Source organism: Lutjanus erythropterus, chromosome 4 (genome assembly GCF_056507025.1).
Source record: "Lutjanus erythropterus isolate fLutEry1 chromosome 4, fLutEry1.hap2, whole genome shotgun sequence".
Taxonomy (NCBI): domain Eukaryota; kingdom Metazoa; phylum Chordata; class Actinopteri; order Lutjaniformes; family Lutjanidae; genus Lutjanus; species Lutjanus erythropterus.
This window is the reverse complement of record NC_139320.1, coordinates 8,392,076-8,410,278: the sequence shown is the minus strand read 5'-3', so window position 1 is coordinate 8,410,278 and position 18,203 is coordinate 8,392,076. Positions and strand designations below refer to the sequence as shown.

Sequence of the window (18,203 nt, the reverse complement as noted above, 5' to 3'; positions counted from 1 at the left end):
CAGCTTACGGCCACACCACGCTGAGCACGCCCGATCTCGTCCGATCTCGGAAGCCAAGCAGTGTCGGGCCTGGTTAGTACTTGGATGGGAGACTTCCTGGGAATACCAGGTGTTGTAAGCCTTTTGAAAGGCTCATTCCGCCGTGACAAAAAAAAAAAAGCGACCACAACCAAAAAAAGAGACACGGCATTCTTCTATCTTGGAGATGGAGATGATGGAGATGTACAAAATGGCATAGTTTGACGAGCTCTTGCAGCTTACGGCCACACCACGCTGAGCACGCCCGATCTCGTCCGGTCTCGGAAGCCAAGCAGTGTCGGGCCTGGTTAGTACTTGGATGGGAGACTTCCTGGGAATACCAGGTGTTGTAAGCCTTTTGAAAGGCTCATTCCGCCGTGACAAAAAAAAAAAAAGCGACCACAACCAAAAAAAGAGACACGGCATTCTTCTATCTTGGAGATGGAGATGATGGAGATGTACAAAATGGCATAGTTTGACGAGCTCTTGCAGCTTACGGCCACACCACGCTGAGCACGCCCGATCTCGTCCGATCTCGGAAGCCAAGCAGTGTCGGGCCTGGTTAGTACTTGGATGGGAGACTTCCTGGGAATACCAGGTGTTGTAAGCCTTTTGAAAGGCTCATTCCGCCGTGACAAAAAAAAAAAAGCGACCACAACCAAAAAAAGAGACACGGCATTCTTCTATCTTGGAGATGGAGATGATGGAGATGTACAAAATGGCATAGTTTGACGAGCTCTTGCAGCTTACGGCCACACCACGCTGAGCACGCCCGATCTCGTCCGATCTCGGAAGCCAAGCAGTGTCGGGCCTGGTTAGTACTTGGATGGGAGACTTCCTGGGAATACCAGGTGTTGTAAGCCTTTTGAAAGGCTCATTCCGCCGTGACAAAAAAAAAAAAAGCGACCACAACCAAAAAAAGAGACACGGCATTCTTCTATCTTGGAGATGGAGATGATGGAGATGTACAAAATGGCATAGTTTGACGAGCTCTTGCAGCTTACGGCCACACCACGCTGAGCACGCCCGATCTCGTCCGATCTCGGAAGCCAAGCAGTGTCGGGCCTGGTTAGTACTTGGATGGGAGACTTCCTGGGAATACCAGGTGTTGTAAGCCTTTTGAAAGGCTCATTCCGCCGTGACAAAAAAAAAAAAAGCGACCACAACCAAAAAAAGAGACACGGCATTCTTCTATCTTGGAGATGGAGATGATGGAGATGTACAAAATGGCATAGTTTGACGAGCTCTTGCAGCTTACGACCACACCACGCTGAGCACGCCCGATCTCGTCCGATCTCGGAAGCCAAGCAGTGTCGGGCCTGGTTAGTACTTGGATGGGAGACTTCCTGGGAATACCAGGTGTTGTAAGCCTTTTGAAAGGCTCATTCCGTGACAACAAAAAAAAAGCGACCACAACCAAAAAAAGAGACACGGCATTCTTCTATCTTGGAGATGGAGATGATGGAGATGTACAAAATGGCATAGTTTGACGAGCTCTTGCAGCTTACGGCCACACCACGCTGAGCACGCCCGATCTCGTCCGATCTCGGAAGCCAAGCAGTGTCGGGCCTGGTTAGTACTTGGATGGGAGACTTCCTGGGAATACCAGGTGTTGTAAGCCTTTTGAAAGGCTCGTTCCGCCGTGACAAAAAAAAAAAAGCGACCACAACCAAAAAAAGAGACACGGCATTCTTCTATCTTGGAGATGGAGATGATGGAGATGTACAAAATGGCATAGTTTGACGAGCTCTTGCAGCTTACGGCCACACCACGCTGAGCACGCCCGATCTCGTCCGATCTCGGAAGCCAAGCAGTGTCGGGCCTGGTTAGTACTTGGATGGGAGACTTCCTGGGAATACCAGGTGTTGTAAGCCTTTTGAAAGGCTCATTCCGCCGTGACAAAAAAAAAAAGCGACCACAACCAAAAAAAGAGACACGGCATTCTTCTATCTTGGAGATGGAGATGATGGAGATGTACAAAATGGCATAGTTTGACGAGCTCTTGCAGCTTACGGCCACACCACGCTGAGCACGCCCGATCTCGTCCGATCTCGGAAGCCAAGCAGTGTCGGGCCTGGTTAGTACTTGGATGGGAGACTTCCTGGGAATACCAGGTGTTGTAAGCCTTTTGAAAGGCTCATTCCGCCGTGACAAAAAAAAAAAAAGCGACCACAACCAAAAAAAGAGACACGGCATTCTTCTATCTTGGAGATGGAGATGATGGAGATGTACAAAATGGCATAGTTTGACGAGCTCTTGCAGCTTACGGCCACACCACGCTGAGCACGCCCGATCTCGTCCGATCTCGGAAGCCAAGCAGTGTCGGGCCTGGTTAGTACTTGGATGGGAGACTTCCTGGGAATACCAGGTGTTGTAAGCCTTTTGAAAGGCTCATTCCGCCGTGACAAAAAAAAAAAAGCGACCACAACCAAAAAAAGAGACACGGCATTCTTCTATCTTGGAGATGGAGATGATGGAGATGTACAAAATGGCATAGTTTGACGAGCTCTTGCAGCTTACGACCACACCACGCTGAGCACGCCCGATCTCGTCCGATCTCGGAAGCCAAGCAGTGTCGGGCCTGGTTAGTACTTGGATGGGAGACTTCCTGGGAATACCAGGTGTTGTAAGCCTTTTGAAAGGCTCATTCCGTGACAACAAAAAAAAAGCGACCACAACCAAAAAAAGAGACACGGCATTCTTCTATCTTGGAGATGGAGATGATGGAGATGTACAAAATGGCATAGTTTGACGAGCTCTTGCAGCTTACGGCCACACCACGCTGAGCACGCCCGATCTCGTCCGATCTCGGAAGCCAAGCAGTGTCGGGCCTGGTTAGTACTTGGATGGGAGACTTCCTGGGAAAACCAGGTGTTGTAAGCCTTTTGAAAGGCTCGTTCCGCCGTGACAAAAAAAAAAAAGCGACCACAACCAAAAAAAGAGACACGGCATTCTTCTATCTTGGAGATGGAGATGATGGAGATGTACAAAATGGCATAGTTTGACGAGCTCTTGCAGCTTACGGCCACACCACGCTGAGCACGCCCGATCTCGTCCGATCTCGGAAGCCAAGCAGTGTCGGGCCTGGTTAGTACTTGGATGGGAGACTTCCTGGGAATACCAGGTGTTGTAAGCCTTTTGAAAGGCTCATTCCGCCGTGACAAAAAAAAAAAAGCGACCACAACCAAAAAAAGAGACACGGCATTCTTCTATCTTGGAGATGGAGATGATGGAGATGTACAAAATGGCATAGTTTGACGAGCTCTTGCAGCTTACGGCCACACCACGCTGAGCACGCCCGATCACGTCCGATCTCGGAAGCCAAGCAGTGTCGGGCCTGGTTAGTACTTGGATGGGAGACTTCCTGGGAATACCAGGTGTTGTAAGCCTTTCGAAAGGCTCGTTCCGTGACAACAAAAAAAAAGCAACCACAACCAAAAAAAGAGACACAGCATTCTTCTATCTTGGAGATGGAGATGATGGAGATGTACAAAATGGCATAGTTTGACGAGCTGTTGCAGCTTACGGCCACACCACGCTGAGCACGCCCGATCTCGTCTGATCTCGGAAGCCAAGCAGTGTCGGCCTGGTTAGTACTTGGATGGGAGACTTCCTGGGAATACCAGGTGTTGTAAGCCTTTTGAAAGGCTCATTCCGCCGTGACAAAAAAAAAAAAGCGACCACAACCAAAAAAAGAGACACGGCATTCTTCTATCTTGGAGATGGAGATGATGGAGATGTACAAAATGGCATAGTTTGACGAGCTCTTGCAGCTTACGGCCACACCACGCTGAGCACGCCCGATCTCGTCCGATCTCGGAAGCCAAGCAGTGTCGGGCCTGGTTAGTACTTGGATGGGAGACTTCCTGGGAATACCAGGTGTTGTAAGCCTTTTGAAAGGCTCATTCCGCCGTGACAAAAAAAAAAAAGCGACCACAACCAAAAAAAGAGACACGGCATTCTTCTATCTTGGAGATGGAGATGATGGAGATGTACAAAATGGCATAGTTTGACGAGCTCTTGCAGCTTACGGCCACACCACGCTGAGCACGCCCGATCTCGTCCGATCTCGGAAGCCAAGCAGTGTCGGGCCTGGTTAGTACTTGGATGGGAGACTTCCTGGGAATACCAGGTGTTGTAAGCCTTTTGAAAGGCTCATTCCGTGACGACAAAAAAAAAGCGACCACAACCAAAAAAAGAGACACGGCATTCTTCTATCTTGGAGATGGAGATGATGGAGATGTACAAAATGGCATAGTTTGACGAGCTGTTGCAGCTTACGGCCACACCACGCTGAGCACGCCCGATCTCGTCCGATCTCGGAAGCCAAGCAGTGTCGGGCCTGGTTAGTACTTGGATGGGAGACTTCCTGGGAATACCAGGTGTTGTAAGCCTTTTGAAAGGCTCATTCCGCCGTGACAAAAAAAAAAAAGCGACCACAACCAAAAAAAGAGACACGGCATTCTTCTATCTTGGAGATGGAGATGATGGAGATGTACAAAATGGCATAGTTTGACGAGCTCTTGCAGGTTACGGCCACACCACGCTGAGCACGCCCGATCTCGTCCGATCTCGGAAGCCAAGCAGTGTCGGGCCTGGTTAGTACTTGGATGGGAGACTTCCTGGGAATACCAGGTGTTGTAAGCCTTTTGAAAGGCTCATTCCGCCGTGACAAAAAAAAAAAAAGCGACCACAACCAAAAAAAGAGACACGGCATTCTTCTATCTTGGAGATGGAGATGATGGAGATGTACAAAATGGCATAGTTTGACGAGCTCTTGCAGCTTACGACCACACCACGCTGAGCACGCCCGATCTCGTCCGATCTCGGAAGCCAAGCAGTGTCGGGCCTGGTTAGTACTTGGATGGGAGACTTCCTGGGAATACCAGGTGTTGTAAGCCTTTTGAAAGGCTCATTCCGTGACAACAAAAAAAAAGCGACCACAACCAAAAAAAGAGACACGGCATTCTTCTATCTTGGAGCTGGAGATGATGGAGATGTACAAAATGGCATAGTTTGACGAGCTCTTGCAGCTTACGGCCACACCACGCTGAGCACGCCCGATCTCGTCCGATCTCGGAAGCCAAGCAGTGTCGGGCCTGGTTAGTACTTGGATGGGAGACTTCCTGGGAATACCAGGTGTTGTAAGCCTTTTGAAAGGCTCATTCCACCGTGACAAAAAAAAAAAAGCGACCACAACCAAAAAAAGAGACACGGCATTCTTCTATCTTGGAGATGGAGATGATGGAGATGTACAAAATGGCATAGTTTGACGAGCTCTTGCAGCTTACGGCCACACCACGCTGAGCACGCCCGATCTCGTCCGATCTCGGAAGCCAAGCAGTGTCGGGCCTGGTTAGTACTTGGATGGGAGACTTCCTGGGAATACCAGGTGTTGTAAGCCTTTTGAAAGGCTCATTCCGCCGTGACAAAAAAAAAAAAGCGACCACAACCAAAAAAAGAGACACGGCATTCTTCTATCTTGGAGATGGAGATGATGGAGATGTACAAAATGGCATAGTTTGACGAGCTCTTGCAGCTTACGGCCACACCACGCTGAGCACGCCCGATCTCGTCCGATCTCGGAAGCCAAGCAGTGTCGGGCCTGGTTAGTACTTGGATGGGAGACTTCCTGGGAATACCAGGTGTTGTAAGCCTTTTGAAAGGCTCATTCCGTGACAACAAAAAAAAAGCGACCACAACCAAAAAAAGAGACACGGCATTCTTCTATCTTGGAGATGGAGATGATGGAGATGTACAAAATGGCATAGTTTGACGAGCTCTTGCAGCTTACGGCCACACCACGCTGAGCACGCCCGATCTCGTCCGATCTCGGAAGCCAAGCAGTGTCGGCCTGGTTAGTACTTGGATGGGAGACTTCCTGGGAATACCAGGTGTTGTAAGCCTTTTGAAAGGCTCATTCCGCCGTGACAAAAAAAAAAAAGCGACCACAACCAAAAAAAGAGACACGGCATTCTTCTATCTTGGAGATGGAGATGATGGAGATGTACAAAATGGCATAGTTTGACGAGCTCTTGCAGCTTACGGCCACACCACGCTGAGCACGCCCGATCTCGTCCGATCTCGGAAGCCAAGCAGTGTCGGGCCTGGTTAGTACTTGGATGGGAGACTTCCTGGGAATACCAGGTGTTGTAAGCCTTTTGAAAGGCTCATTCCGCCGTGACAAAAAAAAAAAAGCGACCACAACCAAAAAAAGAGACACGGCATTCTTCTATCTTGGAGATGGAGATGATGGAGATGTACAAAATGGCATAGTTTGACGAGCTCTTGCAGCTTACGGCCACACCACGCTGAGCACGCCCGATCTCGTCCGATCTCGGAAGCCAAGCAGTGTCGGGCCTGGTTAGTACTTGGATGGGAGACTTCCTGGGAATACCAGGTGTTGTAAGCCTTTTGAAAGGCTCATTCCGTGACGACAAAAAAAAAGCGACCACAACCAAAAAAAGAGACACGGCATTCTTCTATCTTGGAGATGGAGATGATGGAGATGTACAAAATGGCATAGTTTGACGAGCTGTTGCAGCTTACGGCCACACCACGCTGAGCACGCCCGATCTCGTCCGATCTCGGAAGCCAAGCAGTGTCGGGCCTGGTTAGTACTTGGATGGGAGACTTCCTGGGAATACCAGGTGTTGTAAGCCTTTTGAAAGGCTCATTCCGCCGTGACAAAAAAAAAAAAGCGACCACAACCAAAAAAAGAGACACGGCATTCTTCTATCTTGGAGATGGAGATGATGGAGATGTACAAAATGGCATAGTTTGACGAGCTCTTGCAGGTTATGGCCACACCACGCTGAGCACGCCCGATCTCGTCCGATCTCGGAAGCCAAGCAGTGTCGGGCCTGGTTAGTACTTGGATGGGAGACTTCCTGGGAATACCAGGTGTTGTAAGCCTTTTGAAAGGCTCATTCCGCCGTGACAAAAAAAAAAAAGCGACCACAACCAAAAAAAGAGACACGGCATTCTTCTATCTTGGAGATGGAGATGATGGAGATGTACAAAATGGCATAGTTTGACGAGCTGTTGCAGCTTACGGCCACACCACGCTGAGCACGCCCGATCTCGTCCGATCTCGGAAGCCAAGCAGTGTCGGGCCTGGTTAGTACTTGGATGGGAGACTTCCTGGGAATACCAGGTGTTGTAAGCCTTTTGAAAGGCTCATTCCGCCGTGACAAAAAAAAAAAAGCGACCACAACCAAAAAAAGAGACACGGCATTCTTCTATCTTGGAGATGGAGATGATGGAGATGTACAAAATGGCATAGTTTGACGAGCTCTTGCAGCTTACGGCCACACCACGCTGAGCACGCCCGATCTCGTCCGATCTCGGAAGCCAAGCAGTGTCGGGCCTGGTTAGTACTTGGATGGGAGACTTCCTGGGAATACCAGGTGTTGTAAGCCTTTTGAAAGGCTCATTCCGCCGTGACAAAAAAAAAAAAGCGACCACAACCAAAGAAAGAGACACGGCATTCTTCTATCTTGGAGATGGAGATGATGGAGATGTACAAAATGGCATAGTTTGACGAGCTCTTGCAGCTTACGGCCACACCACGCTGAGCACGCCCGATCTCGTCCGATCTCGGAAGCCAAGCAGTGTCGGGCCTGGTTAGTACTTGGATGGGAGACTTCCTGGGAATACCAGGTGTTGTAAGCCTTTTGAAAGGCTCATTCCGCCGTGACAAAAAAAAAAAAGCGACCACAACCAAAAAAAGAGACACGGCATTCTTCTATCTTGGAGATGGAGATGATGGAGATGTACAAAATGGCATAGTTTGACGAGCTCTTGCAGCTTACGGCCACACCACGCTGAGCACGCCCGATCTCGTCCGATCTCGGAAGCCAAGCAGTGTCGGGCCTGGTTAGTACTTGGATGGGAGACTTCCTGGGAATACCAGGTGTTATAAGCCTTTTGAAAGGCTCATTCCGCCGTGACAAAAAAAAAAAAGCGACCACAACCAACAAAAGAGACACGGCATTCTTCTATCTTGGAGATGGAGATGATGGAGATGTATCAAATGGCATAGTTTGACGAACTGTTGCAGCTTACGGCCACACCACGCTGAGCACGCCCGATCTCGTCCGATCTCGGAAGCCAAGCAGTGTCGGGCCTGGTTAGTACTTGGATGGGAGACTTCCTGGGAATACCAGGTGTTGTAAGCCTTTTGAAAGGCTCGTTCCGTGACAAAAAAAAAAAAGCAACCACAACCAAAAAAAAGACACAGCATTCTTCTATCTTGGAGATGGAGATGATGGAGATGTACAAAATGGCATAGTTTGACGAGCTGTTGCAGCTTACGGCCACACCACGCTGAGCACGCCCGATCTCGTCCGATCTCGGAAGCCAAGCAGTGTCGGGCCTGGTTAGTACTTGGATGGGAGACTTCCTGGGAATACCAGGTGTTGTAAGCCTTTTGAAAGGCTCATTCCGTGACAACAAAAAAAAAGCAACCACAACCAAAAAAAGAGACACGGCATTCTTCTATCTTGGAGATGGAGATGATGGAGATGTACAAAATGGCATAGTTTGACGAGCTGTTGCAGCTTACGGCCACACCACGCTGAGCATGCCCGATCTCGTCCGATCTCGGAAGCCAAGCAGTGTCGGGCCTGGTTAGTACTTGGATGGGAGACTTCCTGGGAATACCAGGTGTTGTAAGCCTTTTGAAAGGCTCATTCCGCCGTGACAAAAAAAAAAAAGAGACACGGCATTCTTCTATCTTGGAGATGGAGATGATGGAGATGTACAAAATGGCATAGTTTGACGAGCTCTTGCAGCTTACGGCCACACCACGCTGAGCACGCCCGATCTCGTCCGATCTCGGAAGCCAAGCAGTGTCGGGCCTGGTTAGTACTTGGATGGGAGACTTCCTGGGAATACCAGGTGTTGTAAGCCTTTTGAAAGGCTCATTCCGCCGTGACAAAAAAAAAAAAGCGACCACAACCAAAAAAAGAGAAACGGCATTCTTCTATCTTGGAGATGGAGATGATGGAGATGTACAAAATGGCATAGTTTGACAAGCTGTTGCAGCTTACGGCCACACCACGCTGAGCACGCCCGATCTCGTCCGATCTCGGAAGCCAAGCAGTGTCGGGCCTGGTTAGTACTTGGATGGGAGACTTCCTGGGAATACCAGGTGTTGTAAGCCTTTTGAAAGGCTCATTCCGCCGTGACAAAAAAAAAAAAGAGACACGGCATTCTTCTATCTTGGAGATGGAGATGATGGAGATGTACAAAATGGCATAGTTTGACGAGCTCTTGCAGCTTACGGCCACACCACGCTGAGCACGCCCGATCTCGTCCGATCTCGGAAGCCAAGCAGTGTCGGGCCTGGTTAGTACTTGGATGGGAGACTTCCTGGGAATACCAGGTGTTGTAAGCCTTTTGAAAGGCTCGTTCCGCCGTGACAAAAAAAAAAAAGCGACCACAACCAAAAAAAGAGACACGGCATTCTTCTATCTTGGAGATGGAGATGATGGAGATGTACAAAATGGCATAGTTTGACGAGCTCTTGCAGCTTACGGCCACACCACGCTGAGCACGCCCGATCTCGTCCGATCTCGGAAGCCAAGCAGTGTCGGGCCTGGTTAGTACTTGGATGGGAGACTTCCTGGGAATACCAGGTGTTGTAAGCCTTTTGAAAGGCTCATTCCGCCGTGACAAAAAAAAAAAAGCAACCAAAAAAAGAGACACGGCATTCTTCTATCTTGGAGATGGAGATGATGGAGATGTACAAAATGGCATAGTTTGACGAGCTCTTGCAGCTTACGGCCACACCACGCTGAGCACGCCCGATCTCGTCCGATCTCGGAAGCCAAGCAGTGTCGGGCCTGGTTAGTACTTGGATGGGAGACTTCCTGGGAATACCAGGTGTTGTAAGCCTTTTGAAAGGCTCATTCCGTGACAACAAAAAAAAAGAGACACGGCATTCTTCTATCTTGGAGATGGAGATGATGGAGATGTACAAAATGGCATAGTTTGACGAGCTGTTGCAGCTTACGGCCACACCACGCTGAGCACGCCCGATCTAGTTCGATCTCGGAAGCCAAGCAGTGTCGGGCCTGGTTAGTACTTGGATGGGAGACTTCCTGGGAATACCAGGTGTTGTAAGCCTTTTGAAAGGCTCGTTCCGCCGTGACAAAAAAAAAAAAGCGACCACAACCAAAAAAAGAGACACGGCATTCTTCTATCTTGGAGATGGAGATGATGGAGATGTACAAAATGGCATAGTTTGACGAGCTCTTGCAGCTTACGGCCACACCACGCTGAGCACGCCCGATCTCGTCCGATCTCGGAAGCCAAGCAGTGTCGGGCCTGGTTAGTACTTGGATGGGAGACTTCCTGGGAATACCAGGTGTTGTAAGCCTTTTGAAAGGCTCATTCCGCCGTGACAAAAAAAAAAAAGCGACCAAAACCAAAAAAAGAGACACGGCATTCTTCTATCTTGGAGATGGAGATGATGGAGATGTACAAAATGGCATAGTTTGACGAGCTCTTGCAGCTTACGGCCACACCACGCTGAGCACGCCCGATCTCGTCCGATCTCGGAAGCCAAGCAGTGTCGGGCCTGGTTAGTACTTGGATGGGAGACTTCCTGGGAATACCAGGTGTTGTAAGCCTTTAGAAAGGCTCATTCCATGACAACAAAAAAAAAGAGACACGGCATTCTTCTATCTTGGAGATGGAGATGATGGAGATGTACAAAATGGCATAGTTTGACGAGCTTTTGCAGCTTACGGCCACACCACGCTGAGCACGCCCGATCTCGTTCGATCTCGGAAGCCAAGCAGTGTCGGGCCTGGTTAGTACTTGGATGGGAGACTTCCTGGGAATACCAGGTGTTGTAAGCCTTTTGAAAGGCTCGTTCCGCCGTGACAAAAAAAAAAAAGCGACCACAACCAAAAAAAGAGACACGGCATTCTTCTATCTTGGAGATGGAGATGATGGAGATGTACAAAATGGCATAGTTTGACGAGCTCTTGCAGCTTACGGCCACACCACGCTGAGCACGCCCGATCTCGTCCGATCTCGGAAGCCAAGCAGTGTCGGGCCTGGTTAGTACTTGGATGGGAGACTTCCTGGGAATACCAGGTGTTGTAAGCCTTTTGAAAAGGCTCATTCCGCCGTGACAAAAAAAAAAAAGCGACCACAACCAAAAAAAGAGACACGGCATTCTTCTATCTTGGAGATGGAGATGATGGAGATGTATCAAATGGCATAGTTTGACGAACTGTTGCAGCTTACGGCCACACCACGCTGAGCACGCCCGATCTCGTCCGATCTCAGAAGCCAAGCAGTGTCGGGCCTGGTTAGTACTTGGATGGGAGACTTCCTGGGAATACCAGGTGTTGTAAGCCTTTTGAAAGGCTCGTTCCGTGACAAAAAAAAAAAAGCAACCACAACCAAAAAAAGAGACACAGCATTCTTCTATCTTGGAGATGGAGATGATGGAGATGTACAAAATGGCATAGTTTGACGAGCTGTTGCAGCTTACGGCCACACCACGCTGAGCACGCCCGATCTCGTCCGATCTCGGAAGCCAAGCAGTGTCGGGCCTGGTTAGTACTTGGATGGGAGACTTCCTGGGAATACCAGGTGTTGTAAGCCTTTTGAAAGGCTCATTCCGCCGTGACAAAAAAAAAAAAGCGACCACAACCAAAAAAAGAGACACGGCATTCTTCTATCTTGGAGATGGAGATGATGGAGATGTACAAAATGGCATAGTTTGACGAGCTCTTGCAGCTTACGGCCACACCACGCTGAGCACGCCCGATCTCGTCTGATCTCGGAAGCCAAGCAGTGTCGGGCCTGGTTAGTACTTGGATGGGAGACTTCCTGGGAATACCAGGTGTTGTAAGCCTTTTGAAAGGCTCATTCCGCCGTGACAAAAAAAAAAAAGCGACCACAACCAAAAAAAGAGACACGGCATTCTTCTATCTTGGAGATGGAGATGATGGAGATGTACAAAATGGCATAGTTTGACGAGCTCTTGCAGCTTACGGCCACACCACGCTGAGCACGCCCGATCTCGTCTGATCTCGGAAGCCAAGCAGTGTCGGGCCTGGTTAGTACTTGGATGGGAGACTTCCTGGGAATACCAGGTGTTGTAAGCCTTTTGAAAGGCTCATTCCGCCGTGACAAAAAAAAAAAAGAGACACGGCATTCTTCTATCTTGGAGATGGAGATGATGGAGATGTACAAAATGGCATAGTTTGACGAGCTGTTGCAGCTTACGGCCACACCACGCTGAGCACGCCCGATCTCGTCCGATCTCGGAAGCCAAGCAGTGTCGGGCCTGGTTAGTACTTGGATGGGAGACTTCCTGGGAATACCAGGTGTTGTAAGCCTTTTGAAAGGCTCATTCCGCCGTGACAAAAAAAAAAAAGCGACCACAACCAAAAAAAGAGACACGGCATTCTTCTATCTTGGAGATGGAGATGATGGAGATGTACAAAATGGCATAGTTTGACGAGCTCTTGCAGCTTACGGCCACACCACGCTGAGCACGCCCGATCTCGTCCGATCTCGGAAGCCAAGCAGTGTCGGGCCTGGTTAGTACTTGGATGGGAGACTTCCTGGGAATACCAGGTGTTGTAAGCCTTTTGAAAGGCTCATTCCGCCGTGACAAAAAAAAAAAAGCAACCACAACCAAAAAAAGAGACACGGCATTCTTCTATCTTGGAGATGGAGATGATGGAGATGTACAAAATGGCATAGTTTGACGAGCTCTTGCAGCTTACGGCCACACCACGCTGAGCACGCCCGATCTCGTCCGATCTCGGAAGCCAAGCAGTGTCGGGCCTGGTTAGTACTTGGATGGGAGACTTCCTGGGGATACCAGGTGTTGTAAGCCTTTTGAAAGGCTCATTCCGTGACAACAAAAAAAAAGCGACCACAACCAAAAAAAGAGACACGGCATTCTTCTATCTTGGAGATGGAGATGATGGAGATGTACAAAATTGCATAGTTTGACGAGCTGTTGCAGCTTACGGCCACACCACGCTGAGCACGCCCGATCTCGTCCGATCTCGGAAGCCAAGCAGTGTCGGGCCTGGTTAGTACTTGGATGGGAGACTTCCTGGGAATACCAGGTGTTGTAAGCCTTTTGAAAGGCTCATTCCGCCGTGACAAAAAAAAAAAAGCGACCACAACCAAAAAAAGAGAAACGGCATTCTTCTATCTTGGAGATGGAGATGATGGAGATGTACAAAATGGCATAGTTTGACAAGCTGTTGCAGCTTACGGCCACACCACGCTGAGCACGCCCGATCTCGTCCGATCTCGGAAGCCAAGCAGTGTCGGGCCTGGTTAGTACTTGGATGGGAGACTTCCTGGGAATACCAGGTGTTGTAAGCCTTTTGAAAGGCTCATTCCGCCGTGACAAAAAAAAAAAAGAGACACGGCATTCTTCTATCTTGGAGATGGAGATGATGGAGATGTACAAAATGGCATAGTTTGACGAGCTCTTGCAGCTTACGGCCACACCACGCTGAGCACGCCCGATCTCGTCCGATCTCGGAAGCCAAGCAGTGTCGGGCCTGGTTAGTACTTGGATGGGAGACTTCCTGGGAATACCAGGTGTTGTAAGCCTTTTGAAAGGCTCGTTCCGCCTTAAAAAAAAAAAAAAAGCGACCACAACCAAAAAAAGAGACACGGCATTCTTCTATCTTGGAGATGGAGATGATGGAGATGTACAAAATGGCATAGTTTGACAAGCTCTTGCAGCTTACGGCCACACCACGCTGAGCACGCCCGATCTCGTCCGATCTCGGAAGCCAAGCAGTGTCGGGCCTGGTTAGTACTTGGATGGGAGACTTCCTGGGAATACCAGGTGTTGTAAGCCTTTTGAAAGGCTCATTCCGCCGTGACAAAAAAAAAAAAGCGACCAAAACCAAAAAAAGAGACACGGCATTCTTCTATCTTGGAGATGGAGATGATGGAGATGTACAAAATGGCATAGTTTGACGAGCTCTTGCAGCTTACGGCCACACCACGCTGAGCACGCCCGATCTCGTCCGATCTCGGAAGCCAAGCAGTGTCGGGCCTGGTTAGTACTTGGATGGGAGACTTCCTGGGAATACCAGGTGTTGTAAGCCTTTTGAAAGGCTCATTCCGTGACAACAAAAAAAAAGAGACACGGCATTCTTCTATCTTGGAGATGGAGATGATGGAGATGTACAAAATGGCATAGTTTGACGAGCTGTTGCAGCTTACGGCCACACCACGCTGAGCACGCCCGATCTCGTCCGATCTCGGAAGCCAAGCAGTGTCGGGCCTGGTTAGTACTTGGATGGGAGACTTCCTGGGAATACCAGGTGTTGTAAGCCTTTTGAAAGGCTCGTTCCGCCGTGACAAAAAAAAAAAAGCGACCACAACCAAAAAAAGAGACACGGCATTCTTCTATCTTGGAGATGGAGATAATGGAGATGTATCAAATGGCATAGTTTGACGAACTGTTGCAGCTTACGGCCACACCACGCTGAGCACGCCCGATCTCGTCCGATCTCGGAAGCCAAGCAGTGTCGGGCCTGGTTAGTACTTGGATGGGAGACTTCCTGGGAATACCAGGTGTTGTAAGCCTTTTGAAAGGCTCGTTCCGTGACAAAAAAAAAAAAGCAACCACAACCAAAAAAAGAGACACAGCATTCTTCTATCTTGGAGATGGAGATGATGGAGATGTACAAAATGGCATAGTTTGACGAGCTGTTGCAGCTTACGGCCACACCACGCTGAGCACGCCCGATCTCGTCCGATCTCGGAAGCCAAGCAGTGTCGGGCCTGGTTAGTACTTGGATGGGAGACTTCCTGGGAATACCAGGTGTTGTAAGCCTTTTGAAAGGCTCATTCCGCCGTGACAAAAAAAAAAAAGCGACCACAACCAAAAAAAGAGACACGGCATTCTTCTATCTTGGAGATGGAGATGATGGAGATGTACAAAATGGCATAGTTTGACGAGCTCTTGCAGCTTACGGCCACACCACGCTGAGCACGCCCGATCTCGTCTGATCTCGGAAGCCAAGCAGTGTCGGGCCTGGTTAGTACTTGGATGGGAGACTTCCTGGGAATACCAGGTGTTGTAAGCCTTTTGAAAGGCTCATTCCGCCGTGACAAAAAAAAAAAAGAGACACGGCATTCTTCTATCTTGGAGATGGAGATGATGGAGATGTACAAAATGGCATAGTTTGACGAGCTGTTGCAGCTTACGGCCACACCACGCTGAGCACGCCCGATCTCGTCCGATCTCGGAAGCCAAGCAGTGTCGGGCCTGGTTAGTACTTGGATGGGAGACTTCCTGGGAATACCAGGTGTTGTAAGCCTTTTGAAAGGCTCATTCCGCCGTGACAAAAAAAAAAAAGAGACACGGCATTCTTCTATCTTGGAGATGGAGATGATGGAGATGTACAAAATGGCATAGTTTGACAAGCTGTTGCAGCTTACGGCCACACCACGCTGAGCACGCCCGATCTCGTCCGATCTCGGAAGCCAAGCAGTGTCGGGCCTGGTTAGTACTTGGATGGGAGACTTCCTGGGAATACCAGGTGTTGTAAGCCTTTTGAAAGGCTCGTTCCGCCGTGACAAAAAAAAAAAAGCGACCACAACCAAAAAAAGAGACACGGCATTCTTCTATCTTGGAGATGGAGATGATGGAGATGTACAAAATGGCATAGTTTGACGAGCTCTTGCAGCTTACGGCCACACCACGCTGAGCACGCCCGATCTCGTCCGATCTCGGAAGCCAAGCAGTGTCGGGCCTGGTTAGTACTTGGATGGGAGACTTCCTGGGAATACCAGGTGTTGTAAGCCTTTTGAAAGGCTCATTCCGCCGTGACAAAAAAAAAAAAGAGACACGGCATTCTTCTATCTTGGAGATGGAGATGATGGAGATGTACAAAATGGCATAGTTTGACGAGCTGTTGCAGCTTACGGCCACACCACGCTGAGCACGCCCGATCTCGTCCGATCTCGGAAGCCAAGCAGTGTCGGGCCTGGTTAGTACTTGGATGGGAGACTTCCTGGGAATACCAGGTGTTGTAAGCCTTTTGAAAGGCTCATTCCGCCGTGACAAAAAAAAAAAAGCGACCACAACCAAAAAAAGAGACACGGCATTCTTCTATCTTGGAGATGGAGATGATGGAGATGTACAAAATGGCATAGTTTGACGAGCTCTTGCAGCTTACGGCCACACCACGCTGAGCACGCCCGATCTCGTCCGATCTCGGAAGCCAAGCAGTGTCGGGCCTGGTTAGTACTTGGATGGGAGACTTCCTGGGAATACCAGGTGTTGTAAGCCTTTTGAAAGGCTCATTCCGCCGTGACAAAAAAAAAAAAGCAACCACAACCAAAAAAAGAGACACGGCATTCTTCTATCTTGGAGATGGAGATGATGGAGATGTACAAAATGGCATAGTTTGACGAGCTCTTGCAGCTTACGGCCACACCACGCTGAGCACGCCCGATCTCGTCCGATCTCGGAAGCCAAGCAGTGTCGGGCCTGGTTAGTACTTGGATGGGAGACTTCCTGGGAATGCCAGGTGTTGTAAGCCTTTTGAAAGGCTCATTCCGCCGTGACAAAAAAAAAAAAGCGACCACAACCAAAAAAAGAGACACGGCATTCTTCTATCTTGGAGATGGAGATGATGGAGATGTACAAAATGGCATAGTTTGACGAGCTCTTGCAGCTTACGGCCACACCACGCTGAGCACGCCCGATCTCGTCCGATCTCGGAAGCCAAGCAGTGTCGGGCCTGGTTAGTACTTGGATGGGAGACTTCCTGGGAATACCAGGTGTTGTAAGCCTTTTGAAAGGCTCATTCCGCCGTGACAAAAAAAAAAAAGCAACCACAACCAAAAAAAGAGACACAGCATTCTTCTATCTTGGAGATGGAGATGATGGAGATGTACAAAATGGCATAGTTTGACGAGCTCTTGCAGCTTACGGCCGCAGCTTACGGCCACACCACGCTGAGCACGCCCGATCTCGTCCGATCTCGGAAGCCAAGCAGTGTCGGGCCTGGTTAGTACTTGGATGGGAGACTTCCTGGGAATACCAGGTGTTGTAAGCCTTTTGAAAGGCTCATTCCGTGACAACAAAAAAAAAGCGACCACAACCAAAAAAAGAGACACGGCATTCTTCTATCTTGGAGATGGAGATGATGGAGATGTACAAAATTGCATAGTTTGACGAGCTGTTGCAGCTTACGGCCACACCACGCTGAGCACGCCCGATCTCGTCCGATCTCGGAAGCCAAGCAGTGTCGGGCCTGGTTAGTACTTGGATGGGAGACTTCCTGGGAATACCAGGTGTTGTAAGCCTTTTGAAAGGCTCATTCCGCCGTGACAAAAAAAAAAAAGCGACCACAACCAAAAAAAGAGAAACGGCATTCTTCTATCTTGGAGATGGAGATGATGGAGATGTACAAAATGGCATAGTTTGACAAGCTGTTGCAGCTTACGGCCACACCACGCTGAGCACGCCCGATCTCGTCCGATCTCGGAAGCCAAGCAGTGTCGGGCCTGGTTAGTACTTGGATGGGAGACTTCCTGGGAATACCAGGTGTTGTAAGCCTTTTGAAAGGCTCATTCCGCCGTGACAAAAAAAAAAAAGAGACACGGCATTCTTCTATCTTGGAGATGGAGATGATGGAGATGTACAAAATGGCATAGTTTGACGAGCTCTTGCAGCTTACGGCCACACCACGCTGAGCACGCCCGATCTCGTCCGATCTCGGAAGCCAAGCAGTGTCGGGCCTGGTTAGTACTTGGATGGGAGACTTCCTGGGAATACCAGGTGTTGTAAGCCTTTTGAAAGGCTCATTCCGCCGTGACAAAAAAAAAAAAGCAACCACAACCAAAAAAAGAGACACGGCATTCTTCTATCTTGGAGATGGAGATGATGGAGATGTACAAAATGGCATAGTTTGACGAGCTCTTGCAGCTTACGGCCACACCACGCTGAGCACGCCCGATCTCGTCCGATCTCGGAAGCCAAGCAGTGTCGGGCCTGGTTAGTACTTGGATGGGAGACTTCCTGGGAATGCCAGGTGTTGTAAGCCTTTTGAAAGGCTCATTCCGCCGTGACAAAAAAAAAAAAGCGACCACAACCAAAAAAAGAGACACGGCATTCTTCTATCTTGGAGATGGAGATGATGGAGATGTACAAAATGGCA

General features: G+C 49.3%; 71 non-coding genes and 2 pseudogenes across 71 annotated transcripts; all 73 read left to right on the top strand.

Annotated features, from left to right (window-relative positions):
- The first annotated feature begins 2 nt into the window (after positions 1-2).
- Positions 3-121, top strand: LOC146327841 (5S ribosomal RNA). The gene has a single exon (XR_014770334.1). It is a non-coding gene; the product is annotated as a 5S ribosomal RNA (ribosomal RNA).
- A 134-nt stretch (positions 122-255) lies between these two features.
- On the top strand, positions 256-374 carry LOC146327840 (5S ribosomal RNA). Its single transcript, XR_014770012.1, has one exon. It is a non-coding gene; the product is annotated as a 5S ribosomal RNA (ribosomal RNA).
- A 135-nt stretch (positions 375-509) lies between these two features.
- Positions 510-628, top strand: LOC146327839 (5S ribosomal RNA). Its single transcript, XR_014770333.1, has one exon. It is a non-coding gene; the product is annotated as a 5S ribosomal RNA (ribosomal RNA).
- Positions 629-762: 134 nt separating this feature from the next.
- On the top strand, positions 763-881 carry LOC146327838 (5S ribosomal RNA). The gene has a single exon (XR_014770332.1). It is a non-coding gene; the product is annotated as a 5S ribosomal RNA (ribosomal RNA).
- A 135-nt stretch (positions 882-1,016) lies between these two features.
- On the top strand, positions 1,017-1,135 carry LOC146327837 (5S ribosomal RNA). Its single transcript, XR_014770331.1, has one exon. It is a non-coding gene; the product is annotated as a 5S ribosomal RNA (ribosomal RNA).
- A 135-nt stretch (positions 1,136-1,270) lies between these two features.
- Positions 1,271-1,389, top strand: LOC146327836 (5S ribosomal RNA). The gene has a single exon (XR_014770160.1). It is a non-coding gene; the product is annotated as a 5S ribosomal RNA (ribosomal RNA).
- Positions 1,390-1,520: 131 nt separating this feature from the next.
- On the top strand, positions 1,521-1,639 carry LOC146327835 (5S ribosomal RNA). Its single transcript, XR_014770330.1, has one exon. It is a non-coding gene; the product is annotated as a 5S ribosomal RNA (ribosomal RNA).
- Positions 1,640-1,773: 134 nt separating this feature from the next.
- Positions 1,774-1,892, top strand: LOC146327834 (5S ribosomal RNA). The gene has a single exon (XR_014770329.1). It is a non-coding gene; the product is annotated as a 5S ribosomal RNA (ribosomal RNA).
- A 133-nt stretch (positions 1,893-2,025) lies between these two features.
- On the top strand, positions 2,026-2,144 carry LOC146327833 (5S ribosomal RNA). The gene has a single exon (XR_014770328.1). It is a non-coding gene; the product is annotated as a 5S ribosomal RNA (ribosomal RNA).
- A 135-nt stretch (positions 2,145-2,279) lies between these two features.
- Positions 2,280-2,398, top strand: LOC146327832 (5S ribosomal RNA). The gene has a single exon (XR_014770326.1). It is a non-coding gene; the product is annotated as a 5S ribosomal RNA (ribosomal RNA).
- Positions 2,399-2,532: 134 nt separating this feature from the next.
- Positions 2,533-2,651, top strand: LOC146327831 (5S ribosomal RNA). Its single transcript, XR_014770149.1, has one exon. It is a non-coding gene; the product is annotated as a 5S ribosomal RNA (ribosomal RNA).
- Positions 2,652-2,782: 131 nt separating this feature from the next.
- Positions 2,783-2,901, top strand: LOC146327830 (5S ribosomal RNA). The gene has a single exon (XR_014770485.1). It is a non-coding gene; the product is annotated as a 5S ribosomal RNA (ribosomal RNA).
- A 134-nt stretch (positions 2,902-3,035) lies between these two features.
- LOC146327829 (5S ribosomal RNA) lies at positions 3,036-3,154 on the top strand. The gene has a single exon (XR_014770325.1). It is a non-coding gene; the product is annotated as a 5S ribosomal RNA (ribosomal RNA).
- A 134-nt stretch (positions 3,155-3,288) lies between these two features.
- Positions 3,289-3,407, top strand: LOC146327828 (5S ribosomal RNA). Its single transcript, XR_014770500.1, has one exon. It is a non-coding gene; the product is annotated as a 5S ribosomal RNA (ribosomal RNA).
- A 131-nt stretch (positions 3,408-3,538) lies between these two features.
- LOC146327827 (5S ribosomal RNA) lies at positions 3,539-3,656 on the top strand (annotated as a pseudogene).
- Positions 3,657-3,790: 134 nt separating this feature from the next.
- LOC146327826 (5S ribosomal RNA) lies at positions 3,791-3,909 on the top strand. Its single transcript, XR_014770324.1, has one exon. It is a non-coding gene; the product is annotated as a 5S ribosomal RNA (ribosomal RNA).
- Positions 3,910-4,043: 134 nt separating this feature from the next.
- On the top strand, positions 4,044-4,162 carry LOC146327825 (5S ribosomal RNA). The gene has a single exon (XR_014770323.1). It is a non-coding gene; the product is annotated as a 5S ribosomal RNA (ribosomal RNA).
- A 131-nt stretch (positions 4,163-4,293) lies between these two features.
- LOC146327824 (5S ribosomal RNA) lies at positions 4,294-4,412 on the top strand. The gene has a single exon (XR_014770322.1). It is a non-coding gene; the product is annotated as a 5S ribosomal RNA (ribosomal RNA).
- A 134-nt stretch (positions 4,413-4,546) lies between these two features.
- On the top strand, positions 4,547-4,665 carry LOC146327823 (5S ribosomal RNA). Its single transcript, XR_014770024.1, has one exon. It is a non-coding gene; the product is annotated as a 5S ribosomal RNA (ribosomal RNA).
- A 135-nt stretch (positions 4,666-4,800) lies between these two features.
- LOC146327822 (5S ribosomal RNA) lies at positions 4,801-4,919 on the top strand. The gene has a single exon (XR_014770138.1). It is a non-coding gene; the product is annotated as a 5S ribosomal RNA (ribosomal RNA).
- A 131-nt stretch (positions 4,920-5,050) lies between these two features.
- Positions 5,051-5,169, top strand: LOC146327821 (5S ribosomal RNA). The gene has a single exon (XR_014770321.1). It is a non-coding gene; the product is annotated as a 5S ribosomal RNA (ribosomal RNA).
- A 134-nt stretch (positions 5,170-5,303) lies between these two features.
- On the top strand, positions 5,304-5,422 carry LOC146327820 (5S ribosomal RNA). The gene has a single exon (XR_014770320.1). It is a non-coding gene; the product is annotated as a 5S ribosomal RNA (ribosomal RNA).
- Positions 5,423-5,556: 134 nt separating this feature from the next.
- Positions 5,557-5,675, top strand: LOC146327819 (5S ribosomal RNA). The gene has a single exon (XR_014770319.1). It is a non-coding gene; the product is annotated as a 5S ribosomal RNA (ribosomal RNA).
- Positions 5,676-5,806: 131 nt separating this feature from the next.
- Positions 5,807-5,924, top strand: LOC146327818 (5S ribosomal RNA; annotated as a pseudogene).
- Positions 5,925-6,058: 134 nt separating this feature from the next.
- Positions 6,059-6,177, top strand: LOC146327817 (5S ribosomal RNA). Its single transcript, XR_014770318.1, has one exon. It is a non-coding gene; the product is annotated as a 5S ribosomal RNA (ribosomal RNA).
- Positions 6,178-6,311: 134 nt separating this feature from the next.
- Positions 6,312-6,430, top strand: LOC146327816 (5S ribosomal RNA). The gene has a single exon (XR_014770317.1). It is a non-coding gene; the product is annotated as a 5S ribosomal RNA (ribosomal RNA).
- Positions 6,431-6,561: 131 nt separating this feature from the next.
- On the top strand, positions 6,562-6,680 carry LOC146327815 (5S ribosomal RNA). Its single transcript, XR_014770315.1, has one exon. It is a non-coding gene; the product is annotated as a 5S ribosomal RNA (ribosomal RNA).
- Positions 6,681-6,814: 134 nt separating this feature from the next.
- On the top strand, positions 6,815-6,933 carry LOC146327814 (5S ribosomal RNA). Its single transcript, XR_014770045.1, has one exon. It is a non-coding gene; the product is annotated as a 5S ribosomal RNA (ribosomal RNA).
- Positions 6,934-7,067: 134 nt separating this feature from the next.
- Positions 7,068-7,186, top strand: LOC146327813 (5S ribosomal RNA). The gene has a single exon (XR_014770314.1). It is a non-coding gene; the product is annotated as a 5S ribosomal RNA (ribosomal RNA).
- A 134-nt stretch (positions 7,187-7,320) lies between these two features.
- On the top strand, positions 7,321-7,439 carry LOC146327812 (5S ribosomal RNA). The gene has a single exon (XR_014770313.1). It is a non-coding gene; the product is annotated as a 5S ribosomal RNA (ribosomal RNA).
- A 134-nt stretch (positions 7,440-7,573) lies between these two features.
- Positions 7,574-7,692, top strand: LOC146327811 (5S ribosomal RNA). The gene has a single exon (XR_014770312.1). It is a non-coding gene; the product is annotated as a 5S ribosomal RNA (ribosomal RNA).
- Positions 7,693-7,826: 134 nt separating this feature from the next.
- On the top strand, positions 7,827-7,945 carry LOC146327810 (5S ribosomal RNA). Its single transcript, XR_014770025.1, has one exon. It is a non-coding gene; the product is annotated as a 5S ribosomal RNA (ribosomal RNA).
- Positions 7,946-8,079: 134 nt separating this feature from the next.
- On the top strand, positions 8,080-8,198 carry LOC146327809 (5S ribosomal RNA). The gene has a single exon (XR_014770311.1). It is a non-coding gene; the product is annotated as a 5S ribosomal RNA (ribosomal RNA).
- Positions 8,199-8,328: 130 nt separating this feature from the next.
- LOC146327808 (5S ribosomal RNA) lies at positions 8,329-8,447 on the top strand. Its single transcript, XR_014770310.1, has one exon. It is a non-coding gene; the product is annotated as a 5S ribosomal RNA (ribosomal RNA).
- A 131-nt stretch (positions 8,448-8,578) lies between these two features.
- Positions 8,579-8,697, top strand: LOC146327807 (5S ribosomal RNA). The gene has a single exon (XR_014770541.1). It is a non-coding gene; the product is annotated as a 5S ribosomal RNA (ribosomal RNA).
- A 115-nt stretch (positions 8,698-8,812) lies between these two features.
- Positions 8,813-8,931, top strand: LOC146327806 (5S ribosomal RNA). Its single transcript, XR_014770309.1, has one exon. It is a non-coding gene; the product is annotated as a 5S ribosomal RNA (ribosomal RNA).
- Positions 8,932-9,065: 134 nt separating this feature from the next.
- LOC146327805 (5S ribosomal RNA) lies at positions 9,066-9,184 on the top strand. The gene has a single exon (XR_014770308.1). It is a non-coding gene; the product is annotated as a 5S ribosomal RNA (ribosomal RNA).
- A 115-nt stretch (positions 9,185-9,299) lies between these two features.
- Positions 9,300-9,418, top strand: LOC146327804 (5S ribosomal RNA). The gene has a single exon (XR_014770307.1). It is a non-coding gene; the product is annotated as a 5S ribosomal RNA (ribosomal RNA).
- Positions 9,419-9,552: 134 nt separating this feature from the next.
- On the top strand, positions 9,553-9,671 carry LOC146327803 (5S ribosomal RNA). The gene has a single exon (XR_014770306.1). It is a non-coding gene; the product is annotated as a 5S ribosomal RNA (ribosomal RNA).
- A 128-nt stretch (positions 9,672-9,799) lies between these two features.
- On the top strand, positions 9,800-9,918 carry LOC146327802 (5S ribosomal RNA). Its single transcript, XR_014770304.1, has one exon. It is a non-coding gene; the product is annotated as a 5S ribosomal RNA (ribosomal RNA).
- A 112-nt stretch (positions 9,919-10,030) lies between these two features.
- Positions 10,031-10,149, top strand: LOC146327801 (5S ribosomal RNA). Its single transcript, XR_014770048.1, has one exon. It is a non-coding gene; the product is annotated as a 5S ribosomal RNA (ribosomal RNA).
- A 134-nt stretch (positions 10,150-10,283) lies between these two features.
- Positions 10,284-10,402, top strand: LOC146327800 (5S ribosomal RNA). The gene has a single exon (XR_014770303.1). It is a non-coding gene; the product is annotated as a 5S ribosomal RNA (ribosomal RNA).
- A 134-nt stretch (positions 10,403-10,536) lies between these two features.
- LOC146327799 (5S ribosomal RNA) lies at positions 10,537-10,655 on the top strand. Its single transcript, XR_014770302.1, has one exon. It is a non-coding gene; the product is annotated as a 5S ribosomal RNA (ribosomal RNA).
- A 112-nt stretch (positions 10,656-10,767) lies between these two features.
- On the top strand, positions 10,768-10,886 carry LOC146327798 (5S ribosomal RNA). Its single transcript, XR_014770496.1, has one exon. It is a non-coding gene; the product is annotated as a 5S ribosomal RNA (ribosomal RNA).
- A 134-nt stretch (positions 10,887-11,020) lies between these two features.
- Positions 11,021-11,139, top strand: LOC146327797 (5S ribosomal RNA). Its single transcript, XR_014770301.1, has one exon. It is a non-coding gene; the product is annotated as a 5S ribosomal RNA (ribosomal RNA).
- A 135-nt stretch (positions 11,140-11,274) lies between these two features.
- On the top strand, positions 11,275-11,393 carry LOC146327796 (5S ribosomal RNA). The gene has a single exon (XR_014770037.1). It is a non-coding gene; the product is annotated as a 5S ribosomal RNA (ribosomal RNA).
- A 131-nt stretch (positions 11,394-11,524) lies between these two features.
- On the top strand, positions 11,525-11,643 carry LOC146327795 (5S ribosomal RNA). The gene has a single exon (XR_014770300.1). It is a non-coding gene; the product is annotated as a 5S ribosomal RNA (ribosomal RNA).
- Positions 11,644-11,777: 134 nt separating this feature from the next.
- Positions 11,778-11,896, top strand: LOC146327794 (5S ribosomal RNA). Its single transcript, XR_014770492.1, has one exon. It is a non-coding gene; the product is annotated as a 5S ribosomal RNA (ribosomal RNA).
- A 134-nt stretch (positions 11,897-12,030) lies between these two features.
- On the top strand, positions 12,031-12,149 carry LOC146327793 (5S ribosomal RNA). Its single transcript, XR_014770491.1, has one exon. It is a non-coding gene; the product is annotated as a 5S ribosomal RNA (ribosomal RNA).
- A 115-nt stretch (positions 12,150-12,264) lies between these two features.
- On the top strand, positions 12,265-12,383 carry LOC146327792 (5S ribosomal RNA). The gene has a single exon (XR_014770299.1). It is a non-coding gene; the product is annotated as a 5S ribosomal RNA (ribosomal RNA).
- A 134-nt stretch (positions 12,384-12,517) lies between these two features.
- LOC146327791 (5S ribosomal RNA) lies at positions 12,518-12,636 on the top strand. The gene has a single exon (XR_014770298.1). It is a non-coding gene; the product is annotated as a 5S ribosomal RNA (ribosomal RNA).
- A 134-nt stretch (positions 12,637-12,770) lies between these two features.
- Positions 12,771-12,889, top strand: LOC146327790 (5S ribosomal RNA). The gene has a single exon (XR_014770039.1). It is a non-coding gene; the product is annotated as a 5S ribosomal RNA (ribosomal RNA).
- A 131-nt stretch (positions 12,890-13,020) lies between these two features.
- Positions 13,021-13,139, top strand: LOC146327789 (5S ribosomal RNA). Its single transcript, XR_014770297.1, has one exon. It is a non-coding gene; the product is annotated as a 5S ribosomal RNA (ribosomal RNA).
- Positions 13,140-13,273: 134 nt separating this feature from the next.
- Positions 13,274-13,392, top strand: LOC146327788 (5S ribosomal RNA). The gene has a single exon (XR_014770296.1). It is a non-coding gene; the product is annotated as a 5S ribosomal RNA (ribosomal RNA).
- Positions 13,393-13,507: 115 nt separating this feature from the next.
- LOC146327787 (5S ribosomal RNA) lies at positions 13,508-13,626 on the top strand. Its single transcript, XR_014770295.1, has one exon. It is a non-coding gene; the product is annotated as a 5S ribosomal RNA (ribosomal RNA).
- Positions 13,627-13,760: 134 nt separating this feature from the next.
- Positions 13,761-13,879, top strand: LOC146327786 (5S ribosomal RNA). Its single transcript, XR_014770293.1, has one exon. It is a non-coding gene; the product is annotated as a 5S ribosomal RNA (ribosomal RNA).
- A 134-nt stretch (positions 13,880-14,013) lies between these two features.
- On the top strand, positions 14,014-14,132 carry LOC146327785 (5S ribosomal RNA). Its single transcript, XR_014770292.1, has one exon. It is a non-coding gene; the product is annotated as a 5S ribosomal RNA (ribosomal RNA).
- A 112-nt stretch (positions 14,133-14,244) lies between these two features.
- LOC146327784 (5S ribosomal RNA) lies at positions 14,245-14,363 on the top strand. The gene has a single exon (XR_014770291.1). It is a non-coding gene; the product is annotated as a 5S ribosomal RNA (ribosomal RNA).
- Positions 14,364-14,497: 134 nt separating this feature from the next.
- Positions 14,498-14,616, top strand: LOC146327783 (5S ribosomal RNA). Its single transcript, XR_014770290.1, has one exon. It is a non-coding gene; the product is annotated as a 5S ribosomal RNA (ribosomal RNA).
- A 131-nt stretch (positions 14,617-14,747) lies between these two features.
- Positions 14,748-14,866, top strand: LOC146327782 (5S ribosomal RNA). The gene has a single exon (XR_014770289.1). It is a non-coding gene; the product is annotated as a 5S ribosomal RNA (ribosomal RNA).
- A 134-nt stretch (positions 14,867-15,000) lies between these two features.
- Positions 15,001-15,119, top strand: LOC146327781 (5S ribosomal RNA). Its single transcript, XR_014770490.1, has one exon. It is a non-coding gene; the product is annotated as a 5S ribosomal RNA (ribosomal RNA).
- Positions 15,120-15,234: 115 nt separating this feature from the next.
- On the top strand, positions 15,235-15,353 carry LOC146327780 (5S ribosomal RNA). Its single transcript, XR_014770287.1, has one exon. It is a non-coding gene; the product is annotated as a 5S ribosomal RNA (ribosomal RNA).
- Positions 15,354-15,468: 115 nt separating this feature from the next.
- Positions 15,469-15,587, top strand: LOC146327779 (5S ribosomal RNA). The gene has a single exon (XR_014770286.1). It is a non-coding gene; the product is annotated as a 5S ribosomal RNA (ribosomal RNA).
- A 134-nt stretch (positions 15,588-15,721) lies between these two features.
- LOC146327778 (5S ribosomal RNA) lies at positions 15,722-15,840 on the top strand. Its single transcript, XR_014770285.1, has one exon. It is a non-coding gene; the product is annotated as a 5S ribosomal RNA (ribosomal RNA).
- Positions 15,841-15,955: 115 nt separating this feature from the next.
- Positions 15,956-16,074, top strand: LOC146327777 (5S ribosomal RNA). The gene has a single exon (XR_014770284.1). It is a non-coding gene; the product is annotated as a 5S ribosomal RNA (ribosomal RNA).
- A 134-nt stretch (positions 16,075-16,208) lies between these two features.
- Positions 16,209-16,327, top strand: LOC146327776 (5S ribosomal RNA). Its single transcript, XR_014770283.1, has one exon. It is a non-coding gene; the product is annotated as a 5S ribosomal RNA (ribosomal RNA).
- Positions 16,328-16,461: 134 nt separating this feature from the next.
- On the top strand, positions 16,462-16,580 carry LOC146327775 (5S ribosomal RNA). The gene has a single exon (XR_014770517.1). It is a non-coding gene; the product is annotated as a 5S ribosomal RNA (ribosomal RNA).
- Positions 16,581-16,714: 134 nt separating this feature from the next.
- Positions 16,715-16,833, top strand: LOC146327774 (5S ribosomal RNA). The gene has a single exon (XR_014770281.1). It is a non-coding gene; the product is annotated as a 5S ribosomal RNA (ribosomal RNA).
- A 147-nt stretch (positions 16,834-16,980) lies between these two features.
- Positions 16,981-17,099, top strand: LOC146327773 (5S ribosomal RNA). Its single transcript, XR_014770280.1, has one exon. It is a non-coding gene; the product is annotated as a 5S ribosomal RNA (ribosomal RNA).
- Positions 17,100-17,230: 131 nt separating this feature from the next.
- LOC146327772 (5S ribosomal RNA) lies at positions 17,231-17,349 on the top strand. The gene has a single exon (XR_014770279.1). It is a non-coding gene; the product is annotated as a 5S ribosomal RNA (ribosomal RNA).
- Positions 17,350-17,483: 134 nt separating this feature from the next.
- Positions 17,484-17,602, top strand: LOC146327771 (5S ribosomal RNA). Its single transcript, XR_014770278.1, has one exon. It is a non-coding gene; the product is annotated as a 5S ribosomal RNA (ribosomal RNA).
- A 115-nt stretch (positions 17,603-17,717) lies between these two features.
- LOC146327770 (5S ribosomal RNA) lies at positions 17,718-17,836 on the top strand. The gene has a single exon (XR_014770277.1). It is a non-coding gene; the product is annotated as a 5S ribosomal RNA (ribosomal RNA).
- Positions 17,837-17,970: 134 nt separating this feature from the next.
- On the top strand, positions 17,971-18,089 carry LOC146327769 (5S ribosomal RNA). Its single transcript, XR_014770515.1, has one exon. It is a non-coding gene; the product is annotated as a 5S ribosomal RNA (ribosomal RNA).
- The last annotated feature ends 114 nt before the right edge of the window (positions 18,090-18,203 follow it).